Here is a 19,561-nt window from a genome sequence, read left to right as displayed (position 1 = left end):
TCCCACTGCACATTCCCATTCTTTACGTGCAGTCGGCTGCTACTGGTGTTGCTAGTTGTGACTGCTGATGACAGATGCCGTAGCAATCAATTCATGGAGTGAGTTGTATGTTTTGCGATACTCTGTCTCTGACAAGCAAGCAGAGGTGACACAGGCGCGAACACGGGAAGCTTGCAGCCCCTCGCTGCCTGCAGACACCGAGCAGCCACACTAGGTGGGCGGCCTAAGCCGTAGGCGAAATGTGCTCACTCGCTTGGGCGCGACGTCAAGCTCTAAATAAGGCTTTCACTAGCGTGAGCGTTGCGTGAGCGTCGTGGAAGGTCGGAAAAGTCGTCTGCATGGGTGAGTGCCATGTTTGGGGAGCGTTTCGTAGTTTGCGCAGTGCAATGGAGACGCGGAAACGTGTTGTGGCCCAGTGTTTTGCAGTTGGACGACAAGAGTGGTACACAGTAGTAAAGTGCGAGGCAGTGAGTTGGCATGAACAGTCGAGTGCACAATTGGGCTTCAGATGTGCTTGTTACCTCAGGCGCGGTGTGATTGTCGACAAGGTTTGTGACTGTCCTTTCAAAAAATGGCTCTGAGCACTATGGGACTCAACTGCTGTGGTCATCAGTCGACTGTCCTTTCAATTTAAGACGTTAAATACAGACGTAATTTGTAGTCGTAATACCAGAGCATCGAAACTACTTGGAACTCTTGTGTATATGAACTTGACCGCGCCTTTGTACACTGGTCCCTTCACCCCTACAAACCAACCAACCATCAGGTCCGTGCACATCAGAGTAGCAAAGAATGGAAAACAGCGCAGCTTTGTTGCCCTTGGGGGCGTAGCTCAGTTGGTAGAGCGTTCGCTTTGCATGTGAAAGGTCCCGGGTTCAAGCCCCGGCGCCTCCATGTTTTGTGGACAGTGCATGGTAAGTGTTGGTCGCGGCGAGCCTAAAGACACGCAAGATGTTGCAAAGCCAGCGTCACAGCTCATGTGATGTATACTGACGTAAGGAGAGCAAGACGTAAATGTGAGGACCGGCTGTTGTCGAGGTGTCATCGAGTGCAAATCTGTCTTAGGTATAACGGCCTAACCTCAAAGAAGTCTAGAGAGTGGACAACACGTTCGTCTTACTCAGAGCGGTGGCCGAACGCTATTTTCGACGTTGTGCGCGCCACTTTAATTTTGGCCAACTACGATTCGATACAGAATGCAGGAAACCTGAAAGACACCCTCACGGACACATTGAGAATAGTGTTTGTCTGCGGAATAATGGGAGTGCAAGGGGTCTGTGATATTGATATGATTGTATGTAGCACTATTTGTCATCAGGGGGCGTAGCTCAGATGGTAGAGCGCTCGCTTAGCATGCGAGAGGTACTGGGATCGATACCCAGCGCCTCCAGAAATTTTAACACACCTACATGCGCACACTGCCACGCAAGTGGGATAATTCACAGCCAGCGAATGTGTCAAGGCAGATACGAGCGAACGATTAGCAGCCACAACTGGCAAGCGTGATGTTACGCGCAGGAAGCACCCTCCTCCCACCGCTACACTGAATTTAGAAACAGTACAAGTCTGCCCTTAAGATTCTCAAACCTATGTCGGAAAGATCTGCCTTGCGCCGAGTTCACAAAAATCCCACTGCACATTCCCATTCTTTACGTGCAGTCGGCTGCTACTGGTGTTGCTAGTTGTGACTGCTGATGACAGATGCCGTAGCAATCAATTCATGGAGTGAGTTGTATGTTTTGCGATACTCTGTCTCTGACAAGCAAGCAGAGGTGACACAGGCGCGAACACGGGAAGCTTGCAGCCCCTCGCTGCCTGCAGACACCGAGCAGCCACACTAGGTGGGCGGCCTAAGCCGTAGGCGAAATGTGCTCACTCGCTTGGGCGCGACGTCAAGCTCTAAATAAGGCTTTCACTAGCGTGAGCGTTGCGTGAGCGTCGTGGAAGGTCGGAAAAGTCGTCTGCATGGGTGAGTGCCATGTTTGGGGAGCGTTTCGTAGTTTGCGCAGTGCAATGGAGACGCGGAAACGTGTTGTGGCCCAGTGTTTTGCAGTTGGACGACAAGAGTGGTACACAGTAGTAAAGTGCGAGGCAGTGAGTTGGCATGAACAGTCGAGTGCACAATTGGGCTTCAGATGTGCTTGTTACCTCAGGCGCGGTGTGATTGTCGACAAGGTTTGTGACTGTCCTTTCAAAAAATGGCTCTGAGCACTATGGGACTCAACTGCTGTGGTCATCAGTCGACTGTCCTTTCAATTTAAGACGTTAAATACAGACGTAATTTGTAGTCGTAATACCAGAGCATCGAAACTACTTGGAACTCTTGTGTATATGAACTTGACCGCGCCTTTGTACACTGGTCCCTTCACCCCTACAAACCAACCAACCATCAGGTCCGTGCACATCAGAGTAGCAAAGAATGGAAAACAGCGCAGCTTTGTTGCCCTTGGGGGCGTAGCTCAGTTGGTAGAGCGTTCGCTTTGCATGTGAAAGGTCCCGGGTTCAAGCCCCGGCGCCTCCATGTTTTGTGGACAGTGCATGGTAAGTGTTGGTCGCGGCGAGCCTAAAGACACGCAAGATGTTGCAAAGCCAGCGTCACAGCTCATGTGATGTATACTGACGTAAGGAGAGCAAGACGTAAATGTGAGGACCGGCTGTTGTCGAGGTGTCATCGAGTGCAAATCTGTCTTAGGTATAACGGCCTAACCTCAAAGAAGTCTAGAGAGTGGACAACACGTTCGTCTTACTCAGAGCGGTGGCCGAACGCTATTTTCGACGTTGTGCGCGCCACTTTAATTTTGGCCAACTACGATTCGATACAGAATGCAGGAAACCTGAAAGACACCCTCACGGACACATTGAGAATAGTGTTTGTCTGCGGAATAATGGGAGTGCAAGGGGTCTGTGATATTGATATGGTTGTATGTAGCACTATCTGTCATCAGGGGGCGTAGCTCAGATGGTAGAGCGCTCGCTTAGCATGCGAGAGGTACTGGTATCGATACCCAGCGCCTCCAGAATTTTTAACACACCTACATGCGCACACTGCCACGCAAGTGGGATAATTCACAGCCAGCGAATGTGTCAAGGCAGATACGAGCGAACGATTAGCAGCCACAACTGGCAAGCGTGATGTTACGCGCAGGAAGCACCCTCCTCCCACCGCTACACTGAATTTAGAAACAGTACAAGTCTGCCCTTAAGATTCTCAAACCTATGTCGGAAAGATCTGCCTTGCGCCGAGTTCACAAAAATCCCACTGCACATTCCCATTCTTTACGTGCAGTCGGCTGCTACTGGTGTTGCTAGTTGTGACTGCTGATGACAGATGCCGTAGCAATCAATTCATGGAGTGAGTTGTATGTTTTGCGATACTCTGTCTCTGACAAGCAAGCAGAGGTGACACAGGCGCGAACACGGGAAGCTTGCAGCCCCTCGCTGCCTGCAGACACCGAGCAGCCACACTAGGTGGGCGGCCTAAGCCGTAGGCGAAATGTGCTCACTCGCTTGGGCGCGACGTCAAGCTCTAAATAAGGCTTTCACTAGCGTGAGCGTTGCGTGAGCGTCGTGGAAGGTCGGAAAAGTCGTCTGCATGGGTGAGTGCCATGTTTGGGGAGCGTTTCGTAGTTTGCGCAGTGCAATGGAGACGCGGAAACGTGTTGTGGCCCAGTGTTTTGCAGTTGGACGACAAGAGTGGTACACAGTAGTAAAGTGCGAGGCAGTGAGTTGGCATGAACAGTCGAGTGCACAATTGGGCTTCAGATGTGCTTGTTACCTCAGGCGCGGTGTGATTGTCGACAAGGTTTGTGACTGTCCTTTCAAAAAATGGCTCTGAGCACTATGGGACTCAACTGCTGTGGTCATCAGTCGACTGTCCTTTCAATTTAAGACGTTAAATACAGACGTAATTTGTAGTCGTAATACCAGAGCATCGAAACTACTTGGAACTCTTGTGTATATGAACTTGACCGCGCCTTTGTACACTGGTCCCTTCACCCCTACAAACCAACCAACCATCAGGTCCGTGCACATCAGAGTAGCAAAGAATGGAAAACAGCGCAGCTTTGTTGCCCTTGGGGGCGTAGCTCAGTTGGTAGAGCGTTCGCTTTGCATGTGAAAGGTCCCGGGTTCAAGCCCCGGCGCCTCCATGTTTTGTGGACAGTGCATGGTAAGTGTTGGTCGCGGCGAGCCTAAAGACACGCAAGATGTTGCAAAGCCAGCGTCACAGCTCATGTGATGTATACTGACGTAAGGAGAGCAAGACGTAAATGTGAGGACCGGCTGTTGTCGAGGTGTCATCGAGTGCAAATCTGTCTTAGGTATAACGGCCTAACCTCAAAGAAGTCTAGAGAGTGGACAACACGTTCGTCTTACTCAGAGCGGTGGCCGAACGCTATTTTCGACGTTGTGCGCGCCACTTTAATTTTGGCCAACTACGATTCGATACAGAATGCAGGAAACCTGAAAGACACCCTCACGGACACATTGAGAATAGTGTTTGTCTGCGGAATAATGGGAGTGCAAGGGGTCTGTGATATTGATATGGTTGTATGTAGCACTATTTGTCATCAGGGGGCGTAGCTCAGATGGTAGAGCGCTCGCTTAGCATGCGAGAGGTACTGGGATCGATACCCAGCGCCTCCAGAATTTTTAACACACCTACATGCGCACACTGCCACGCAAGTGGGATAATTCACAGCCAGCGAATGTGTCAAGGCAGATACGAGCGAACGATTAGCAGCCACAACTGGCAAGCGTGATGTTACGCGCAGGAAGCACCCTCCTCCCACCGCTACACTGAATTTAGAAACAGTACAAGTCTGCCCTTAAGATTCTCAAACCTATGTCGGAAAGATCTGCCTTGCGCCGAGTTCACAAAAATCCCACTGCACATTCCCATTCTTTACGTGCAGTCGGCTGCTACTGGTGTTGCTAGTTGTGACTGCTGATGACAGATGCCGTAGCAATCAATTCATGGAGTGAGTTGTATGTTTTGCGATACTCTGTCTCTGACAAGCAAGCAGAGGTGACACAGGCGCGAACACGGGAAGCTTGCAGCCCCTCGCTGCCTGCAGACACCGAGCAGCCACACTAGGTGGGCGGCCTAAGCCGTAGGCGAAATGTGCTCACTCGCTTGGGCGCGACGTCAAGCTCTAAATAAGGCTTTCACTAGCGTGAGCGTTGCGTGAGCGTCGTGGAAAGTCGGAAAAGTCGTCTGCATGGGTGAGTGCCATGTTTGGGGAGCGTTTCGTAGTTTGCGCAGTGCAATGGAGACGCGGAAACGTGTTGTGGCCCAGTGTTTTGCAGTTGGACGACAAGAGTGGTACACAGTAGTAAAGTGCGAGGCAGTGAGTTGGCATGAACAGTCGAGTGCACAATTGGGCTTCAGATGTGCTTGTTACCTCAGGCGCGGTGTGATTGTCGACAAGGTTTGTGACTGTCCTTTCAAAAAATGGCTCTGAGCACTATGGGACTCAACTGCTGTGGTCATCAGTCGACTGTCCTTTCAATTTAAGACGTTAAATACAGACGTAATTTGTAGTCGTAATACCAGAGCATCGAAACTACTTGGAACTCTTGTGTATATGAACTTGACCGCGCCTTTGTACACTGGTCCCTTCACCCCTACAAACCAACCAACCATCAGGTCCGTGCACATCAGAGTAGCAAAGAATGGAAAACAGCGCAGCTTTGTTGCCCTTGGGGGCGTAGCTCAGTTGGTAGAGCGTTCGCTTTGCATGTGAAAGGTCCCGGGTTCAAGCCCCGGCGCCTCCATGTTTTGTGGACAGTGCATGGTAAGTGTTGGTCGCGGCGAGCCTAAAGACACGCAAGATGTTGCAAAGCCAGCGTCACAGCTCATGTGATGTATACTGACGTAAGGAGAGCAAGACGTAAATGTGAGGACCGGCTGTTGTCGAGGTGTCATCGAGTGCAAATCTGTCTTAGGTATAACGGCCTAACCTCAAAGAAGTCTAGAGAGTGGACAACACGTTCGTCTTACTCAGAGCGGTGGCCGAACGCTATTTTCGACGTTGTGCGCGCCACTTTAATTTTGGCCAACTACGATTCGATACAGAATGCAGGAAACCTGAAAGACACCCTCACGGACACATTGAGAATAGTGTTTGTCTGCGGAATAATGGGAGTGCAAGGGGTCTGTGATATTGATATGGTTGTATGTAGCACTATTTGTCATCAGGGGGCGTAGCTCAGATGGTAGAGCGCTCGCTTAGCATGCGAGAGGTACTGGGATCGATACCCAGCGCCTCCAGAATTTTTAACACACCTACATGCGCACACTGCCACGCAAGTGGGATAATTCACAGCCAGCGAATGTGTCAAGGCAGATACGAGCGAACGATTAGCAGCCACAACTGGCAAGCGTGATGTTACGCGCAGGAAGCACCCTCCTCCCACCGCTACACTGAATTTAGAAACAGTACAAGTCTGCCCTTAAGATTCTCAAACCTATGTCGGAAAGATCTGCCTTGCGCCGAGTTCACAAAAATCCCACTGCACATTCCCATTCTTTACGTGCAGTCGGCTGCTACTGGTGTTGCTAGTTGTGACTGCTGATGACAGATGCCGTAGCAATCAATTCATGGAGTGAGTTGTATGTTTTGCGATACTCTGTCTCTGACAAGCAAGCAGAGGTGACACAGGCGCGAACACGGGAAGCTTGCAGCCCCTCGCTGCCTGCAGACACCGAGCAGCCACACTAGGTGGGCGGCCTAAGCCGTAGGCGAAATGTGCTCACTCGCTTGGGCGCGACGTCAAGCTCTAAATAAGGCTTTCACTAGCGTGAGCGTTGCGTGAGCGTCGTGGAAAGTCGGAAAAGTCGTCTGCATGGGTGAGTGCCATGTTTGGGGAGCGTTTCGTAGTTTGCGCAGTGCAATGGAGACGCGGAAACGTGTTGTGGCCCAGTGTTTTGCAGTTGGACGACAAGAGTGGTACACAGTAGTAAAGTGCGAGGCAGTGAGTTGGCATGAACAGTCGAGTGCACAATTGGGCTTCAGATGTGCTTGTTACCTCAGGCGCGGTGTGATTGTCGACAAGGTTTGTGACTGTCCTTTCAAAAAATGGCTCTGAGCACTATGGGACTCAACTGCTGTGGTCATCAGTCGACTGTCCTTTCAATTTAAGACGTTAAATACAGACGTAATTTGTAGTCGTAATACCAGAGCATCGAAACTACTTGGAACTCTTGTGTATATGAACTTGACCGCGCCTTTGTACACTGGTCCCTTCACCCCTACAAACCAACCAACCATCAGGTCCGTGCACATCAGAGTAGCAAAGAATGGAAAACAGCGCAGCTTTGTTGCCCTTGGGGGCGTAGCTCAGTTGGTAGAGCGTTCGCTTTGCATGTGAAAGGTCCCGGGTTCAAGCCCCGGCGCCTCCATGTTTTGTGGACAGTGCATGGTAAGTGTTGGTCGCGGCGAGCCTAAAGACACGCAAGATGTTGCAAAGCCAGCGTCACAGCTCATGTGATGTATACTGACGTAAGGAGAGCAAGACGTAAATGTGAGGACCGGCTGTTGTCGAGGTGTCATCGAGTGCAAATCTGTCTTAGGTATAACGGCCTAACCTCAAAGAAGTCTAGAGAGTGGACAACACGTTCGTCTTACTCAGAGCGGTGGCCGAACGCTATTTTCGACGTTGTGCGCGCCACTTTAATTTTGGCCAACTACGATTCGATACAGAATGCAGGAAACCTGAAAGACACCCTCACGGACACATTGAGAATAGTGTTTGTCTGCGGAATAATGGGAGTGCAAGGGGTCTGTGATATTGATATGGTTGTATGTAGCACTATTTGTCATCAGGGGGCGTAGCTCAGATGGTAGAGCGCTCGCTTAGCATGCGAGAGGTACTGGGATCGATACCCAGCGCCTCCAGAATTTTTAACACACCTACATGCGCACACTGCCACGCAAGTGGGATAATTCACAGCCAGCGAATGTGTCAAGGCAGATACGAGCGAACGATTAGCAGCCACAACTGGCAAGCGTGATGTTACGCGCAGGAAGCACCCTCCTCCCACCGCTACACTGAATTTAGAAACAGTACAAGTCTGCCCTTAAGATTCTCAAACCTATGTCGGAAAGATCTGCCTTGCGCCGAGTTCACAAAAATCCCACTGCACATTCCCATTCTTTACGTGCAGTCGGCTGCTACTGGTGTTGCTAGTTGTGACTGCTGATGACAGATGCCGTAGCAATCAATTCATGGAGTGAGTTGTATGTTTTGCGATACTCTGTCTCTGACAAGCAAGCAGAGGTGACACAGGCGCGAACACGGGAAGCTTGCAGCCCCTCGCTGCCTGCAGACACCGAGCAGCCACACTAGGTGGGCGGCCTAAGCCGTAGGCGAAATGTGCTCACTCGCTTGGGCGCGACGTCAAGCTCTAAATAAGGCTTTCACTAGCGTGAGCGTTGCGTGAGCGTCGTGGAAAGTCGGAAAAGTCGTCTGCATGGGTGAGTGCCATGTTTGGGGAGCGTTTCGTAGTTTGCGCAGTGCAATGGAGACGCGGAAACGTGTTGTGGCCCAGTGTTTTGCAGTTGGACGACAAGAGTGGTACACAGTAGTAAAGTGCGAGGCAGTGAGTTGGCATGAACAGTCGAGTGCACAATTGGGCTTCAGATGTGCTTGTTACCTCAGGCGCGGTGTGATTGTCGACAAGGTTTGTGACTGTCCTTTCAAAAAATGGCTCTGAGCACTATGGGACTCAACTGCTGTGGTCATCAGTCGACTGTCCTTTCAATTTAAGACGTTAAATACAGACGTAATTTGTAGTCGTAATACCAGAGCATCGAAACTACTTGGAACTCTTGTGTATATGAACTTGACCGCGCCTTTGTACACTGGTCCCTTCACCCCTACAAACCAACCAACCATCAGGTCCGTGCACATCAGAGTAGCAAAGAATGGAAAACAGCGCAGCTTTGTTGCCCTTGGGGGCGTAGCTCAGTTGGTAGAGCGTTCGCTTTGCATGTGAAAGGTCCCGGGTTCAAGCCCCGGCGCCTCCATGTTTTGTGGACAGTGCATGGTAAGTGTTGGTCGCGGCGAGCCTAAAGACACGCAAGATGTTGCAAAGCCAGCGTCACAGCTCATGTGATGTATACTGACGTAAGGAGAGCAAGACGTAAATGTGAGGACCGGCTGTTGTCGAGGTGTCATCGAGTGCAAATCTGTCTTAGGTATAACGGCCTAACCTCAAAGAAGTCTAGAGAGTGGACAACACGTTCGTCTTACTCAGAGCGGTGGCCGAACGCTATTTTCGACGTTGTGCGCGCCACTTTAATTTTGGCCAACTACGATTCGATACAGAATGCAGGAAACCTGAAAGACACCCTCACGGACACATTGAGAATAGTGTTTGTCTGCGGAATAATGGGAGTGCAAGGGGTCTGTGATATTGATATGGTTGTATGTAGCACTATTTGTCATCAGGGGGCGTAGCTCAGATGGTAGAGCGCTCGCTTAGCATGCGAGAGGTACTGGGATCGATACCCAGCGCCTCCAGAATTTTTAACACACCTACATGCGCACACTGCCACGCAAGTGGGATAATTCACAGCCAGCGAATGTGTCAAGGCAGATACGAGCGAACGATTAGCAGCCACAACTGGCAAGCGTGATGTTACGCGCAGGAAGCACCCTCCTCCCACCGCTACACTGAATTTAGAAACAGTACAAGTCTGCCCTTAAGATTCTCAAACCTATGTCGGAAAGATCTGCCTTGCGCCGAGTTCACAAAAATCCCACTGCACATTCCCATTCTTTACGTGCAGTCGGCTGCTACTGGTGTTGCTAGTTGTGACTGCTGATGACAGATGCCGTAGCAATCAATTCATGGAGTGAGTTGTATGTTTTGCGATACTCTGTCTCTGACAAGCAAGCAGAGGTGACACAGGCGCGAACACGGGAAGCTTGCAGCCCCTCGCTGCCTGCAGACACCGAGCAGCCACACTAGGTGGGCGGCCTAAGCCGTAGGCGAAATGTGCTCACTCGCTTGGGCGCGACGTCAAGCTCTAAATAAGGCTTTCACTAGCGTGAGCGTTGCGTGAGCGTCGTGGAAAGTCGGAAAAGTCGTCTGCATGGGTGAGTGCCATGTTTGGGGAGCGTTTCGTAGTTTGCGCAGTGCAATGGAGACGCGGAAACGTGTTGTGGCCCAGTGTTTTGCAGTTGGACGACAAGAGTGGTACACAGTAGTAAAGTGCGAGGCAGTGAGTTGGCATGAACAGTCGAGTGCACAATTGGGCTTCAGATGTGCTTGTTACCTCAGGCGCGGTGTGATTGTCGACAAGGTTTGTGACTGTCCTTTCAAAAAATGGCTCTGAGCACTATGGGACTCAACTGCTGTGGTCATCAGTCGACTGTCCTTTCAATTTAAGACGTTAAATACAGACGTAATTTGTAGTCGTAATACCAGAGCATCGAAACTACTTGGAACTCTTGTGTATATGAACTTGACCGCGCCTTTGTACACTGGTCCCTTCACCCCTACAAACCAACCAACCATCAGGTCCGTGCACATCAGAGTAGCAAAGAATGGAAAACAGCGCAGCTTTGTTGCCCTTGGGGGCGTAGCTCAGTTGGTAGAGCGTTCGCTTTGCATGTGAAAGGTCCCGGGTTCAAGCCCCGGCGCCTCCATGTTTTGTGGACAGTGCATGGTAAGTGTTGGTCGCGGCGAGCCTAAAGACACGCAAGATGTTGCAAAGCCAGCGTCACAGCTCATGTGATGTATACTGACGTAAGGAGAGCAAGACGTAAATGTGAGGACCGGCTGTTGTCGAGGTGTCATCGAGTGCAAATCTGTCTTAGGTATAACGGCCTAACCTCAAAGAAGTCTAGAGAGTGGACAACACGTTCGTCTTACTCAGAGCGGTGGCCGAACGCTATTTTCGACGTTGTGCGCGCCACTTTAATTTTGGCCAACTACGATTCGATACAGAATGCAGGAAACCTGAAAGACACCCTCACGGACACATTGAGAATAGTGTTTGTCTGCGGAATAATGGGAGTGCAAGGGGTCTGTGATATTGATATGGTTGTATGTAGCACTATTTGTCATCAGGGGGCGTAGCTCAGATGGTAGAGCGCTCGCTTAGCATGCGAGAGGTACTGGGATCGATACCCAGCGCCTCCAGAATTTTTAACACACCTACATGCGCACACTGCCACGCAAGTGGGATAATTCACAGCCAGCGAATGTGTCAAGGCAGATACGAGCGAACGATTAGCAGCCACAACTGGCAAGCGTGATGTTACGCGCAGGAAGCACCCTCCTCCCACCGCTACACTGAATTTAGAAACAGTACAAGTCTGCCCTTAAGATTCTCAAACCTATGTCGGAAAGATCTGCCTTGCGCCGAGTTCACAAAAATCCCACTGCACATTCCCATTCTTTACGTGCAGTCGGCTGCTACTGGTGTTGCTAGTTGTGACTGCTGATGACAGATGCCGTAGCAATCAATTCATGGAGTGAGTTGTATGTTTTGCGATACTCTGTCTCTGACAAGCAAGCAGAGGTGACACAGGCGCGAACACGGGAAGCTTGCAGCCCCTCGCTGCCTGCAGACACCGAGCAGCCACACTAGGTGGGCGGCCTAAGCCGTAGGCGAAATGTGCTCACTCGCTTGGGCGCGACGTCAAGCTCTAAATAAGGCTTTCACTAGCGTGAGCGTTGCGTGAGCGTCGTGGAAGGTCGGAAAAGTCGTCTGCATGGGTGAGTGCCATGTTTGGGGAGCGTTTCGTAGTTTGCGCAGTGCAATGGAGACGCGGAAACGTGTTGTGGCCCAGTGTTTTGCAGTTGGACGACAAGAGTGGTACACAGTAGTAAAGTGCGAGGCAGTGAGTTGGCATGAACAGTCGAGTGCACAATTGGGCTTCAGATGTGCTTGTTACCTCAGGCGCGGTGTGATTGTCGACAAGGTTTGTGACTGTCCTTTCAAAAAATGGCTCTGAGCACTATGGGACTCAACTGCTGTGGTCATCAGTCGACTGTCCTTTCAATTTAAGACGTTAAATACAGACGTAATTTGTAGTCGTAATACCAGAGCATCGAAACTACTTGGAACTCTTGTGTATATGAACTTGACCGCGCCTTTGTACACTGGTCCCTTCACCCCTACAAACCAACCAACCATCAGGTCCGTGCACATCAGAGTAGCAAAGAATGGAAAACAGCGCAGCTTTGTTGCCCTTGGGGGCGTAGCTCAGTTGGTAGAGCGTTCGCTTTGCATGTGAAAGGTCCCGGGTTCAAGCCCCGGCGCCTCCATGTTTTGTGGACAGTGCATGGTAAGTGTTGGTCGCGGCGAGCCTAAAGACACGCAAGATGTTGCAAAGCCAGCGTCACAGCTCATGTGATGTATACTGACGTAAGGAGAGCAAGACGTAAATGTGAGGACCGGCTGTTGTCGAGGTGTCATCGAGTGCAAATCTGTCTTAGGTATAACGGCCTAACCTCAAAGAAGTCTAGAGAGTGGACAACACGTTCGTCTTACTCAGAGCGGTGGCCGAACGCTATTTTCGACGTTGTGCGCGCCACTTTAATTTTGGCCAACTACGATTCGATACAGAATGCAGGAAACCTGAAAGACACCCTCACGGACACATTGAGAATAGTGTTTGTCTGCGGAATAATGGGAGTGCAAGGGGTCTGTGATATTGATATGGTTGTATGTAGCACTATTTGTCATCAGGGGGCGTAGCTCAGATGGTAGAGCGCTCGCTTAGCATGCGAGAGGTACTGGGATCGATACCCAGCGCCTCCAGAATTTTTAACACACCTACATGCGCACACTGCCACGCAAGTGGGATAATTCACAGCCAGCGAATGTGTCAAGGCAGATACGAGCGAACGATTAGCAGCCACAACTGGCAAGCGTGATGTTACGCGCAGGAAGCACCCTCCTCCCACCGCTACACTGAATTTAGAAACAGTACAAGTCTGCCCTTAAGATTCTCAAACCTATGTCGGAAAGATCTGCCTTGCGCCGAGTTCACAAAAATCCCACTGCACATTCCCATTCTTTACGTGCAGTCGGCTGCTACTGGTGTTGCTAGTTGTGACTGCTGATGACAGATGCCGTAGCAATCAATTCATGGAGTGAGTTGTATGTTTTGCGATACTCTGTCTCTGACAAGCAAGCAGAGGTGACACAGGCGCGAACACGGGAAGCTTGCAGCCCCTCGCTGCCTGCAGACACCGAGCAGCCACACTAGGTGGGCGGCCTAAGCCGTAGGCGAAATGTGCTCACTCGCTTGGGCGCGACGTCAAGCTCTAAATAAGGCTTTCACTAGCGTGAGCGTTGCGTGAGCGTCGTGGAAGGTCGGAAAAGTCGTCTGCATGGGTGAGTGCCATGTTTGGGGAGCGTTTCGTAGTTTGCGCAGTGCAATGGAGACGCGGAAACGTGTTGTGGCCCAGTGTTTTGCAGTTGGACGACAAGAGTGGTACACAGTAGTAAAGTGCGAGGCAGTGAGTTGGCATGAACAGTCGAGTGCACAATTGGGCTTCAGATGTGCTTGTTACCTCAGGCGCGGTGTGATTGTCGACAAGGTTTGTGACTGTCCTTTCAAAAAATGGCTCTGAGCACTATGGGACTCAACTGCTGTGGTCATCAGTCGACTGTCCTTTCAATTTAAGACGTTAAATACAGACGTAATTTGTAGTCGTAATACCAGAGCATCGAAACTACTTGGAACTCTTGTGTATATGAACTTGACCGCGCCTTTGTACACTGGTCCCTTCACCCCTACAAACCAACCAACCATCAGGTCCGTGCACATCAGAGTAGCAAAGAATGGAAAACAGCGCAGCTTTGTTGCCCTTGGGGGCGTAGCTCAGTTGGTAGAGCGTTCGCTTTGCATGTGAAAGGTCCCGGGTTCAAGCCCCGGCGCCTCCATGTTTTGTGGACAGTGCATGGTAAGTGTTGGTCGCGGCGAGCCTAAAGACACGCAAGATGTTGCAAAGCCAGCGTCACAGCTCATGTGATGTATACTGACGTAAGGAGAGCAAGACGTAAATGTGAGGACCGGCTGTTGTCGAGGTGTCATCGAGTGCAAATCTGTCTTAGGTATAACGGCCTAACCTCAAAGAAGTCTAGAGAGTGGACAACACGTTCGTCTTACTCAGAGCGGTGGCCGAACGCTATTTTCGACGTTGTGCGCGCCACTTTAATTTTGGCCAACTACGATTCGATACAGAATGCAGGAAACCTGAAAGACACCCTCACGGACACATTGAGAATAGTGTTTGTCTGCGGAATAATGGGAGTGCAAGGGGTCTGTGATATTGATATGGTTGTATGTAGCACTATTTGTCATCAGGGGGCGTAGCTCAGATGGTAGAGCGCTCGCTTAGCATGCGAGAGGTACTGGGATCGATACCCAGCGCCTCCAGAATTTTTAACACACCTACATGCGCACACTGCCACGCAAGTGGGATAATTCACAGCCAGCGAATGTGTCAAGGCAGATACGAGCGAACGATTAGCAGCCACAACTGGCAAGCGTGATGTTACGCGCAGGAAGCACCCTCCTCCCACCGCTACACTGAATTTAGAAACAGTACAAGTCTGCCCTTAAGATTCTCAAACCTATGTCGGAAAGATCTGCCTTGCGCCGAGTTCACAAAAATCCCACTGCACATTCCCATTCTTTACGTGCAGTCGGCTGCTACTGGTGTTGCTAGTTGTGACTGCTGATGACAGATGCCGTAGCAATCAATTCATGGAGTGAGTTGTATGTTTTGCGATACTCTGTCTCTGACAAGCAAGCAGAGGTGACACAGGCGCGAACACGGGAAGCTTGCAGCCCCTCGCTGCCTGCAGACACCGAGCAGCCACACTAGGTGGGCGGCCTAAGCCGTAGGCGAAATGTGCTCACTCGCTTGGGCGCGACGTCAAGCTCTAAATAAGGCTTTCACTAGCGTGAGCGTTGCGTGAGCGTCGTGGAAGGTCGGAAAAGTCGTCTGCATGGGTGAGTGCCATGTTTGGGGAGCGTTTCGTAGTTTGCGCAGTGCAATGGAGACGCGGAAACGTGTTGTGGCCCAGTGTTTTGCAGTTGGACGACAAGAGTGGTACACAGTAGTAAAGTGCGAGGCAGTGAGTTGGCATGAACAGTCGAGTGCACAATTGGGCTTCAGATGTGCTTGTTACCTCAGGCGCGGTGTGATTGTCGACAAGGTTTGTGACTGTCCTTTCAAAAAATGGCTCTGAGCACTATGGGACTCAACTGCTGTGGTCATCAGTCGACTGTCCTTTCAATTTAAGACGTTAAATACAGACGTAATTTGTAGTCGTAATACCAGAGCATCGAAACTACTTGGAACTCTTGTGTATATGAACTTGACCGCGCCTTTGTACACTGGTCCCTTCACCCCTACAAACCAACCAACCATCAGGTCCGTGCACATCAGAGTAGCAAAGAATGGAAAACAGCGCAGCTTTGTTGCCCTTGGGGGCGTAGCTCAGTTGGTAGAGCGTTCGCTTTGCATGTGAAAGGTCCCGGGTTCAAGCCCCGGCGCCTCCATGTTTTGTGGACAGTGCATGGTAAGTGTTGGTCGCGGCGAGCCTAAAGACACGCAAGATGTTGCAAAGCCAGCGTCACAGCTCATGTGATGTATACTGACGTAAGGAGAGCAAGACGTAAATGTGAGGACCGGCTGTTGTCGAGGTGTCATCGAGTGCAAATCTGTCTTAGGTATAACGGCCTAACCTCAAAGAAGTCTAGAGAGTGGACAACACGTTCGTCTTACTCAGAGCGGTGGCCGAACGCTATTTTCGACGTTGTGCGCGCCACTTTAATTTTGGCCAACTACGATTCGATACAGAATGCAGGAAACCTGAAAGACACCCTCACGGACACATTGAGAATAGTGTTTGTCTGCGGAATAATGGGAGTGCAAGGGGTCTGTGATATTGATATGATTGTATGTAGCACTATTTGTCATCAGGGGGCGTAGCTCAGATGGTAGAGCGCTCGCTTAGCATGCGAGAGGTACTGGGATCGATACCCAGCGCCTCCAGAATTTTTAACACACCTACATGCGCACAGTGCCACGCAAGTGGGATAATTCACAGCCAGCGAATGTGTCAAGGCAGATACGAGCGAACGATTAGCAGCCACAACTGGCAAGCGTGATGTTACGCGCAGGAAGCACCCTCCTCCCACCGCTACACTGAATTTAGAAACAGTACAAGTCTGCCCTTAAGATTCTCAAACCTATGTCGGAAAGATCTGCCTTGCGCCGAGTTCACAAAAATCCCACTGCACATTCCCATTCTTTACGTGCAGTCGGCTGCTACTGGTGTTGCTAGTTGTGACTGCTGATGACAGATGCCGTAGCAATCAATTCATGGAGTGAGTTGTATGTTTTGCGATACTCTGTCTCTGACAAGCAAGCAGAGGTGACACAGGCGCGAACACGGGAAGCTTGCAGCCCCTCGCTGCCTGCAGACACCGAGCAGCCACACTAGGTGGGCGGCCTAAGCCGTAGGCGAAATGTGCTCACTCGCTTGGGCGCGACGTCAAGCTCTAAATAAGGCTTTCACTAGCGTGAGCGTTGCGTGAGCGTCGTGGAAGGTCGGAAAAGTCGTCTGCATGGGTGAGTGCCATGTTTGGGGAGCGTTTCGTAGTTTGCGCAGTGCAATGGAGACGCGGAAACGTGTTGTGGCCCAGTGTTTTGCAGTTGGACGACAAGAGTGGTACACAGTAGTAAAGTGCGAGGCAGTGAGTTGGCATGAACAGTCGAGTGCACAATTGGGCTTCAGATGTGCTTGTTACCTCAGGCGCGGTGTGATTGTCGACAAGGTTTGTGACTGTCCTTTCAAAAAATGGCTCTGAGCACTATGGGACTCAACTGCTGTGGTCATCAGTCGACTGTCCTTTCAATTTAAGACGTTAAATACAGACGTAATTTGTAGTCGTAATACCAGAGCATCGAAACTACTTGGAACTCTTGTGTATATGAACTTGACCGCGCCTTTGTACACTGGTCCCTTCACCCCTACAAACCAACCAACCATCAGGTCCGTGCACATCAGAGTAGCAAAGAATGGAAAACAGCGCAGCTTTGTTGCCCTTGGGGGCGTAGCTCAGTTGGTAGAGCGTTCGCTTTGCATGTGAAAGGTCCCGGGTTCAAGCCCCGGCGCCTCCATGTTTTGTGGACAGTGCATGGTAAGTGTTGGTCGCGGCGAGCCTAAAGACACGCAAGATGTTGCAAAGCCAGCGTCACAGCTCATGTGATGTATACTGACGTAAGGAGAGCAAGACGTAAATGTGAGGACCGGCTGTTGTCGAGGTGTCATCGAGTGCAAATCTGTCTTAGGTATAACGGCCTAACCTCAAAGAAGTCTAGAGAGTGGACAACACGTTCGTCTTACTCAGAGCGGTGGCCGAACGCTATTTTCGACGTTGTGCGCGCCACTTTAATTTTGGCCAACTACGATTCGATACAGAATGCAGGAAACCTGAAAGACACCCTCACGGACACATTGAGAATAGTGTTTGTCTGCGGAATAATGGGAGTGCAAGGGGTCTGTGATATTGATATGATTGTATGTAGCACTATTTGTCATCAGGGGGCGTAGCTCAGATGGTAGAGCGCTCGCTTAGCATGCGAGAGGTACTGGGATCGATACCCAGCGCCTCCAGAATTTTTAACACACCTACATGCGCACACTGCCACGCAAGTGGGATAATTCACAGCCAGCGAATGTGTCAAGGCAGATACGAGCGAACGATTAGCAGCCACAACTGGCAAGCGTGATGTTACGCGCAGGAAGCACCCTCCTCCCACCGCTACACTGAATTTAGAAACAGTACAAGTCTGCCCTTAAGATTCTCAAACCTATGTCGGAAAGATCTGCCTTGCGCCGAGTTCACAAAAATCCCACTGCACATTCCCATTCTTTACGTGCAGTCGGCTGCTACTGGTGTTGCTAGTTGTGACTGCTGATGACAGATGCCGTAGCAATCAATTCATGGAGTGAGTTGTATGTTTTGCGATACTCTGTCTCTGACAAGCAAGCAGAGGTGACACAGGCGCGAACACGGGAAGCTTGCAGCCCCTCGCTGCCTGCAGACACCGAGCAGCCACACTAGGTGGGCGGCCTAAGCCGTAGGCGAAATGTGCTCACTCGCTTGGGCGCGACGTCAAGCTCTAAATAAGGCTTTCACTAGCGTGAGCGTTGCGTGAGCGTCGTGGAAGGTCGGAAAAGTCGTCTGCATGGGTGAGTGCCATGTTTGGGGAGCGTTTCGTAGTTTGCGCAGTGCAATGGAGACGCGGAAACGTGTTGTGGCCCAGTGTTTTGCAGTTGGACGACAAGAGTGGTACACAGTAGTAAAGTGCGAGGCAGTGAGTTGGCATGAACAGTCGAGTGCACAATTGGGCTTCAGATGTGCTTGTTACCTCAGGCGCGGTGTGATTGTCGACAAGGTTTGTGACTGTCCTTTCAAAAAATGGCTCTGAGCACTATGGGACTCAACTGCTGTGGTCATCAGTCGACTGTCCTTTCAATTTAAGACGTTAAATACAGACGTAATTTGTAGTCGTAATACCAGAGCATCGAAACTACTTGGAACTCTTGTGTATATGAACTTGACCGCGCCTTTGTACACTGGTCCCTTCACCCCTACAAACCAACCAACCATCAGGTCCGTGCACATCAGAGTAGCAAAGAATGGAAAACAGCGCAGCTTTGTTGCCCTTGGGGGCGTAGCTCAGTTGGTAGAGCGTTCGCTTTGCATGTGAAAGGTCCCGGGTTCAAGCCCCGGCGCCTCCATGTTTTGTGGACAGTGCATGGTAAGTGTTGGTCGCGGCGAGCCTAAAGACACGCAAGATGTTGCAAAGCCAGCGTCACAGCTCATGTGATGTATACTGACGTAAGGAGAGCAAGACGTAAATGTGAGGACCGGCTGTTGTCGAGGTGTCATCGAGTGCAAATCTGTCTTAGGTATAACGGCCTAACCTCAAAGAAGTCTAGAGAGTGGACAACACGTTCGTCTTACTCAGAGCGGTGGCCGAACGCTATTTTCGACGTTGTGCGCGCCACTTTAATTTTGGCCAACTACGATTCGATACAGAATGCAGGAAACCTGAAAGACACCCTCACGGACACATTGAGAATAGTGTTTGTCTGCGGAATAATGGGAGTGCAAGGGGTCTGTGATATTGATATGATTGTATGTAGCACTATTTGTCATCAGGGGGCGTAGCTCAGATGGTAGAGCGCTCGCTTAGCATGCGAGAGGTACTGGGATCGATACCCAGCGCCTCCAGAATTTTTAACACACCTACATGCGCACAGTGCCACGCAAGTGGGATAATTCACAGCCAGCGAATGTGTCAAGGCAGATACGAGCGAACGATTAGCAGCCACAACTGGCAAGCGTGATGTTACGCGCAGGAAGCACCCTCCTCCCACCGCTACACTGAATTTAGAAACAGTACAAGTCTGCCCTTAAGATTCTCAAACCTATGTCGGAAAGATCTGCCTTGCGCCGAGTTCACAAAAATCCCACTGCACATTCCCATTCTTTACGTGCAGTCGGC

At 50.7% G+C, this 19,561-nt stretch overlaps 24 non-coding genes across 24 annotated transcripts; all 24 read left to right on the top strand.

Annotated features, from left to right (window-relative positions):
* The first annotated feature begins 821 nt into the window (after window positions 1-821).
* On the top strand, window positions 822-894 carry Trnaa-ugc (transfer RNA alanine (anticodon UGC)). Its single transcript has one exon. It is a non-coding gene; the product is annotated as a tRNA-Ala (tRNA).
* A 423-nt stretch (window positions 895-1,317) lies between these two features.
* Window positions 1,318-1,390, top strand: Trnaa-agc (transfer RNA alanine (anticodon AGC)). The gene has a single exon. It is a non-coding gene; the product is annotated as a tRNA-Ala (tRNA).
* A 1,058-nt stretch (window positions 1,391-2,448) lies between these two features.
* Window positions 2,449-2,521, top strand: Trnaa-ugc (transfer RNA alanine (anticodon UGC)). The gene has a single exon. It is a non-coding gene; the product is annotated as a tRNA-Ala (tRNA).
* A 423-nt stretch (window positions 2,522-2,944) lies between these two features.
* Trnaa-agc (transfer RNA alanine (anticodon AGC)) lies at window positions 2,945-3,017 on the top strand. The gene has a single exon. It is a non-coding gene; the product is annotated as a tRNA-Ala (tRNA).
* A 1,058-nt stretch (window positions 3,018-4,075) lies between these two features.
* On the top strand, window positions 4,076-4,148 carry Trnaa-ugc (transfer RNA alanine (anticodon UGC)). The gene has a single exon. It is a non-coding gene; the product is annotated as a tRNA-Ala (tRNA).
* Window positions 4,149-4,571: 423 nt separating this feature from the next.
* On the top strand, window positions 4,572-4,644 carry Trnaa-agc (transfer RNA alanine (anticodon AGC)). Its single transcript has one exon. It is a non-coding gene; the product is annotated as a tRNA-Ala (tRNA).
* A 1,058-nt stretch (window positions 4,645-5,702) lies between these two features.
* On the top strand, window positions 5,703-5,775 carry Trnaa-ugc (transfer RNA alanine (anticodon UGC)). Its single transcript has one exon. It is a non-coding gene; the product is annotated as a tRNA-Ala (tRNA).
* Window positions 5,776-6,198: 423 nt separating this feature from the next.
* On the top strand, window positions 6,199-6,271 carry Trnaa-agc (transfer RNA alanine (anticodon AGC)). Its single transcript has one exon. It is a non-coding gene; the product is annotated as a tRNA-Ala (tRNA).
* Window positions 6,272-7,329: 1,058 nt separating this feature from the next.
* Window positions 7,330-7,402, top strand: Trnaa-ugc (transfer RNA alanine (anticodon UGC)). The gene has a single exon. It is a non-coding gene; the product is annotated as a tRNA-Ala (tRNA).
* A 423-nt stretch (window positions 7,403-7,825) lies between these two features.
* Trnaa-agc (transfer RNA alanine (anticodon AGC)) lies at window positions 7,826-7,898 on the top strand. Its single transcript has one exon. It is a non-coding gene; the product is annotated as a tRNA-Ala (tRNA).
* A 1,058-nt stretch (window positions 7,899-8,956) lies between these two features.
* Window positions 8,957-9,029, top strand: Trnaa-ugc (transfer RNA alanine (anticodon UGC)). The gene has a single exon. It is a non-coding gene; the product is annotated as a tRNA-Ala (tRNA).
* A 423-nt stretch (window positions 9,030-9,452) lies between these two features.
* Trnaa-agc (transfer RNA alanine (anticodon AGC)) lies at window positions 9,453-9,525 on the top strand. Its single transcript has one exon. It is a non-coding gene; the product is annotated as a tRNA-Ala (tRNA).
* A 1,058-nt stretch (window positions 9,526-10,583) lies between these two features.
* On the top strand, window positions 10,584-10,656 carry Trnaa-ugc (transfer RNA alanine (anticodon UGC)). Its single transcript has one exon. It is a non-coding gene; the product is annotated as a tRNA-Ala (tRNA).
* Window positions 10,657-11,079: 423 nt separating this feature from the next.
* Window positions 11,080-11,152, top strand: Trnaa-agc (transfer RNA alanine (anticodon AGC)). The gene has a single exon. It is a non-coding gene; the product is annotated as a tRNA-Ala (tRNA).
* A 1,058-nt stretch (window positions 11,153-12,210) lies between these two features.
* On the top strand, window positions 12,211-12,283 carry Trnaa-ugc (transfer RNA alanine (anticodon UGC)). Its single transcript has one exon. It is a non-coding gene; the product is annotated as a tRNA-Ala (tRNA).
* A 423-nt stretch (window positions 12,284-12,706) lies between these two features.
* On the top strand, window positions 12,707-12,779 carry Trnaa-agc (transfer RNA alanine (anticodon AGC)). Its single transcript has one exon. It is a non-coding gene; the product is annotated as a tRNA-Ala (tRNA).
* Window positions 12,780-13,837: 1,058 nt separating this feature from the next.
* On the top strand, window positions 13,838-13,910 carry Trnaa-ugc (transfer RNA alanine (anticodon UGC)). The gene has a single exon. It is a non-coding gene; the product is annotated as a tRNA-Ala (tRNA).
* A 423-nt stretch (window positions 13,911-14,333) lies between these two features.
* Window positions 14,334-14,406, top strand: Trnaa-agc (transfer RNA alanine (anticodon AGC)). Its single transcript has one exon. It is a non-coding gene; the product is annotated as a tRNA-Ala (tRNA).
* A 1,058-nt stretch (window positions 14,407-15,464) lies between these two features.
* Window positions 15,465-15,537, top strand: Trnaa-ugc (transfer RNA alanine (anticodon UGC)). The gene has a single exon. It is a non-coding gene; the product is annotated as a tRNA-Ala (tRNA).
* A 423-nt stretch (window positions 15,538-15,960) lies between these two features.
* On the top strand, window positions 15,961-16,033 carry Trnaa-agc (transfer RNA alanine (anticodon AGC)). Its single transcript has one exon. It is a non-coding gene; the product is annotated as a tRNA-Ala (tRNA).
* Window positions 16,034-17,091: 1,058 nt separating this feature from the next.
* On the top strand, window positions 17,092-17,164 carry Trnaa-ugc (transfer RNA alanine (anticodon UGC)). The gene has a single exon. It is a non-coding gene; the product is annotated as a tRNA-Ala (tRNA).
* A 423-nt stretch (window positions 17,165-17,587) lies between these two features.
* On the top strand, window positions 17,588-17,660 carry Trnaa-agc (transfer RNA alanine (anticodon AGC)). The gene has a single exon. It is a non-coding gene; the product is annotated as a tRNA-Ala (tRNA).
* A 1,058-nt stretch (window positions 17,661-18,718) lies between these two features.
* On the top strand, window positions 18,719-18,791 carry Trnaa-ugc (transfer RNA alanine (anticodon UGC)). Its single transcript has one exon. It is a non-coding gene; the product is annotated as a tRNA-Ala (tRNA).
* A 423-nt stretch (window positions 18,792-19,214) lies between these two features.
* Trnaa-agc (transfer RNA alanine (anticodon AGC)) lies at window positions 19,215-19,287 on the top strand. Its single transcript has one exon. It is a non-coding gene; the product is annotated as a tRNA-Ala (tRNA).
* The last annotated feature ends 274 nt before the right edge of the window (window positions 19,288-19,561 follow it).

This window comes from Schistocerca nitens, unplaced genomic scaffold (assembly GCF_023898315.1).
Source record: "Schistocerca nitens isolate TAMUIC-IGC-003100 unplaced genomic scaffold, iqSchNite1.1 HiC_scaffold_372, whole genome shotgun sequence".
NCBI lineage: Eukaryota > Metazoa > Arthropoda > Insecta > Orthoptera > Acrididae > Schistocerca > Schistocerca nitens.
The sequence above is the reverse complement of the archived record's forward strand: the minus strand, read 5'-3'. Positions and strand labels throughout refer to the sequence as shown.